The sequence below is a fragment of the Tamandua tetradactyla genome, chromosome 10, assembly GCF_023851605.1.
Source record: "Tamandua tetradactyla isolate mTamTet1 chromosome 10, mTamTet1.pri, whole genome shotgun sequence".
Lineage (NCBI taxonomy): Eukaryota > Metazoa > Chordata > Mammalia > Pilosa > Myrmecophagidae > Tamandua > Tamandua tetradactyla.
The window spans coordinates 36269592-36275495 of NC_135336.1; positions in this window are offsets into that span (position 1 = coordinate 36269592).

Here is a 5904-nt window from a genome sequence, read left to right on the forward strand (position 1 = left end):
GGTTCTTAAAGTCAGTCTTTGCAAAATATCCATGCCCAATATATATTCTGGAATAGCAGGGATGTATACTGTGTAGGCTCAGGGCAGCAAGCAACCAATGCCAAGCACTACCGTGGCTTGTCTCACATGGACCATGCACCCTCTGTATCCATAATGTGAGTCAGACGGCCATCAAACTGGTCTGGGTTTCTATACAACGAAGTGCATTCTGCCCTTATGTCCACTAGGGCTAAGACATACTGTACATTGTAGGGGAAACCAGTATTTTGAAAGTTTTACATGTGACTTTTGGTTCCCCTGTTCCCCTGTCACCCAGGTCCCGCGGCCAGCTTGTCAGCTAAGTCCACGTCATCCCATCTGTGTGGGGTAAGACATCAAGTAAGCACAAGGGGTGGGGCTCAACCTGTTGTTTCCCCTTTAGCTTAGAGATTCGCTGCTCCCAGGGCAACTCTTTTCACAAAGCCGGTAGTATTTCATTTGGCTATTGATCAATTTCCTCTGGATCCACCTCTGTGGCTATTAAATCACTCGTATTTGCAACCATGACACCTTGGTGGAGCTGCCAGGTTTTCCAGTCCCTTTCTGCTTAAGGAGTGGCTTTTATTTGTATGGCAGCTCCACCCCTTGCTTTACTGGGCACACTTTCTTCTCCTGTTCAGGCACCTCTACACTCCCTAACTGTGCTGTTTCACTTTCTGAGAGTCCCAGGCTGTCGGCCCCATCATCTCACAGGCACAACAGCCATGCTGGGAGTGTATCCCCAGGCTTCTGCTGTATCCAATTGGTGAGACCTCGAAGTCCCTCCGGAGTATATGCTGTGTATGTTGTTTGTCGGTGGACCTGTGGCGGCCGCACCAGTCTACCCTCTGGAGCCAAGGGCTGGTTGCGCTCAACCTGCTGCTTCACCATGTGGTGGGCATGGAGCAAGGGAGGGGTACTTGACAGGGATGGCTCCAACTCACACTTGACTCCCTCCATTTCAGGTGGCTCCAACCCTGCATCTTCCTCTTCCAGGACTCGGACCGAGACTTCCAGTCCATCTTGCTTCTGCTGCAGTCTCCAGACCTGCACTTGTGTTGCTTAAGCCTCCATAGGTTGCTCCCACAACACAGTCAAGAAAAACCAAGACACTTTCCCCACTATTCCACACGGGGGGACCTAGATTCCAGCTTTGAAGTCTTAAAGCCTTGGCACTCCCCTGTGGGGTAGGTTTCACATGATCCCAAGCCTCCAGAGAAGACTACTGTAGCAAAGCTGCCACTACAAGTTTGTGGAGGGCCACATCCCATCTAGTCCAGCGTCCTCTGGGGCAGAGGGGCCACTTATTGCAATCCTACCAACTATGTGAATTGTCAGGTCCCAGTTTAAGGAGCCATCACTCTGGTCCAGTAGCAAATTGAAAGAAAGCACAAGGAGCTGCTGGTAGAGTGGTCGTCTTTAATCATTCCCTTCCACTCTGCTCTGATGCTTACAGAGCAGTAGTCCCTTATATACTAAATTACACAAAAGGGGGATGTTTTTCAACAAATGACTTCACTCATGTGATATATGATTAGATACATGCATATTATATCATTGCTTACATAAGCTATGCTGTATCATGCTCCCCTAGAACTTATGAAGGCCATCTTTAGTTAGCTGTTTATTATGAAGAAATTTTTCTGGGCCCCACAACTATATAAAAGTTTCATTAGGTAATTTAAAAATGATGTACTCATTGCTGTGTAATGTCTCAGCACACTGAGTCTCAAAATATCTTATCACATGGGGCATTTGGGATTCTATTGATCAGCATGTCTCATTAAGACATAGTTTGTTATTTTCTGAATGTCATCTGTGGGAATTCCTATACAAAAATCTCAACAAAGAAATGTCCCTGAGTGAAAAATTCTGTTAAACTTCTTCTTTCATCAGCTTGAAACTTCCTGTAAACACATTTTCACACAGTCTGAAAGATTTTATTTATGTAAATTATGTAATTAGTTTATTTACATAAAATGATTTTTCCCAACTCATTTACTTTCTAACCTATTTTCACAATATTTATTAGCATTGCAGTCAACTTATTTCCTCATAACTAATACAATCAATATTATTTATCATTAACTTTGCTACATTCAGCAAGTTAGAATTGTACCTGTTTGAAGTCTATCCTGTGAATAACAACAAAAATCAGTCACAGTTGTAAGTTGTCTAAATATGTGTATATTCATTGAATTTGGGGAAGTCAAATCATCTTAATGTTTTTTTTCTTTCTATTATTCTTTTCCCCTTGAGTCATCAAATAACTCCATCTTTTAACATCTTCCCAGTCACTATTTATACCTTTACCAATTAGGTTAAATTATTAAAGTTTTTCTTTTACTTTATACTCCTGTTTCACATCATTTATAAGATTTCAGGTAAAAAACTACCCCCTGAATTCTCCATGAATAATCTAGTTTATGCTACTATATAGAAGTAATCAATTACTCCTAATAGTAATTTGCTCTTTAAAAGCCACTTCTTATTTTTTGACGAAATGACTTTTCCCTTTCTTCAGACTCCTGGTAACTCTACTTTAAATCAATCTTTAGTGTAACTTAATCAAAACCTTTTCAATAATCTAGATTTACTCTTATATAGTCCTTCTTCAACCTGTACCATCCTACCCAAAACAAGCATAGCAAAACATTTTGTGAAAAGTTAGGAAAATATAGAAAAGTTATAACAGGAAATTGTATCTATCCATAATTCCAACAGGTTATTCTTTTATCCTCAATATCCTCGAAAGATTAAACAAGTCATCCCATTGTGATGTTGCCTTGCAGAAATTCCAATAAAGTCATATGTGTTTGGTTGCGTTGACGGTGTTTTTCTTTGTTATGGACCCTACCAAGATGAATCATTTGTCAGTGAAAGGAAGACTTACAGTTCTACAGTTCATCAGAAACCCTCAAGATATATATTTTTTAATGTTCCATAGAAGACAGTCACTCTTCATGTCTATTATTAGGGAATTTTATACATTTGTGTTTCAGAACTACTTGGACTATATTTTTAAATTATAAAAATACATATAACATGGTTTATGAGAGAGAATTTGGGAATTTGATCTTCCCAATGGGGCACAGTGATAAACAATATGACTTTGGATATGAACTGTTTTTGTCTGTATTAAGAGACAGTTTCAAAAATGTTTTACCTCTTCTTGCTCTTTTGCTTTTGATATTTTTTCAGAAAGTCATTAGTGTAACCTTATATTCACCTCTGTATTCATATTCCCTTCTAACATCTCTTTATGCTGATTATCTCCTTTGAATAAAATCTTTGGAATTGCGAGGGAAAATGAAGTTAATGTCAGACAAGCCCCTCAATAACCTCTGACTAATAAAATGGTTGAAACTTATTAGACAGTATTGACATGTTGGATGAATTATTTGAGGATAGCTGCTGTTTGTGAACCAGAAAAAAAATTCTCATAATAAAATTCTAGTTTTGTGTGTCTGTTTTTCTCCATATACCATGAACCAGAGGCAGGTCTTAAAAATTCTATCTAAATTAGTAATTGGTCACAAGCACTATTAATGATCACTTTCTGCTAGGAAACAATTGTAATTTCATAGTCTATAATGGATTTTACAGTTGAGAGCGTTTAGATGTGAGTAGAGAAGCCAGACTATGTACTTTTATGATTCTGATTATTACTATTATCATTTAATTATTTCTGGTCAACATTTATCTGGGGTTAGTTGTGAGATTTCCTTACCATTTATTTTCTTCCAAAATGCTAATACTAACAGGCTTTGTGATTTTTAATTCTGAAAAAAATTATTTGCTTTTAAATGAAATTTAAATCCTTACTTTGTCAGAGTTTAAATTATACCAGTGCCTTTCATGATTTTGAGTGATTAAATATGAATTCCAAATTAGGTTTTCTACAGAATAAAAGACTTAGCAAGAAACACTGGGAAAAGGAAACTGGAGTCCAAAAAAAAAAAATGAGAAATTTTGGACCATTTAAATGTATTACAGTCTGTGAACTCAGCTGAATTATAGTGGGTGTTAAGGGAGCTCACATGGCCATTATAAACCCCAGCCTGAGAACTTGGAGGGGCCCTTTAGAGGATGGAAAATGTTCCAGAAGATTGAAAATAGGAAGATGTAATTACAATCTAAAAAGAAGGAAAGAAGGTGTTTTCCATAAACTCCATGATGTCTATCTACCATAGGTAATACATTGATTGATTGATTGATTCCTTGATTAAGTCATTCAGTTATTCTGTAATCACTTACTGAACTCCCATTTACTATAGGTGATGGGGACACAGTAATGAAGAAGAAACAGTTCTTAACCTTAAGGAGTTTACTTTCCAGTGGAGATTACACATAGGCAAACAGGCAATTAATACAAAATACACAAATTGTGAGTCCAAAGAGCCTGAGGTGAGATGAAGAACTCAGAGATAGCTTTCAGGAGGAAGTGGTTTATAATCTCCTATCAGAAGGCCTACTAAGACATTAGAAGTGAATGTAGTGATGGTGGTGGGGGAATTGAGCAGCTGAGACAACTGTACATGGAGTTGTTTTGAAGACCTGTTTTGCTCTTTTGCAAAAAGAGCATAGCACAGCTAAGAACATGGAAGGGGCAGGAAAGATTGTAGGACAGCTCATTGAAGGGATTGCTAGGGGTCACAAAGAACAGATCAGATTGTTAATTATTAAATTTCTTTCTCTTTTTCTGTTTTCTTTTCCTTTTTTTTCTTTTGTCATTTCTTACCTATTACTCTAAATGGATAAGGACAACACAATTTATGTACCATTTTTCGAATTCAGTAAGGCAATTGATAATAAATCTCTGTCAACACTCTTATGAACCATAAGATTGATTAACTTTACCAAGAGGGTGTTGACTAATAAATGGATGCTTCTAGTGTTCAGATTAAAGTTCTGTCCTTACTCCTGTGTGGCTGAGTTTTTTAATTCAAAATTTGGATGAAGATTTAGAGATTTTTTTTATCAGGTTAAGGAATGATATACATGACTCAACTGCAAGAATTAGGGCCTATACGATGTTAAGGTAGAATTATGAACCAAATGTGTCAAGATAAATTTTGAAAAGAACTTATCTTCTTTTCTGAGTATAAAAGTAATGCATATTCATTGTAAAAAATCAGAGCTGTATGAAAAACTATATGCCAGGTGTTATCTAAATACACACACATTATAATATTTACATAATTACATATATTACGTAAGCTATTATATATATAATATATATATACACACACACAAACATATATGTTAAGTAGGTGTACCCTGAAACAACCCATTTTTTTAGAAAACATTTTTATTGACAAATCTTCACACACACACAGTCCATACATGGTGTATATCAATGGCTCATAATAGCATCACATAGTGTCTCACATCACCATGACCATTTTTAGAACATTCGCATCATTCCAGAAAAAGAAATAAAAAGAAAAGAGAAAAAACTCATATATCCCATACCTCTTACCCCTCCCTTTCATTGACCACTAGTGTTTCCATTCCTCCCTACTTTTTATTTATTTTTTATCCACATTTCATTTTTTTTACTCATCTGTCTATACCCTGGATAAAAGAATCCTCAGACACAAGGTTTTCACAATCACACAGTCACACTGTAAAAGCTATATTTTTATACAAGTGTTTTAAAGAATCAAGACTACTGAAACACAGCCAACAGCTTCCGGTACTTCCCTCCAGCTGCTCCAATACACCATACACTAAAAAGGGATATCTATAATATGCATAAGAACACAGTCCAGCATAATTTCTCAACTCTGTTTGAAATCTCTCAGCCACTGAAACTTTATTTTGTCTCATTTCTCTCTTCACCCTTTTGCTCAAGAAGCCTTTCTCAATCCCACAATGCTGGGT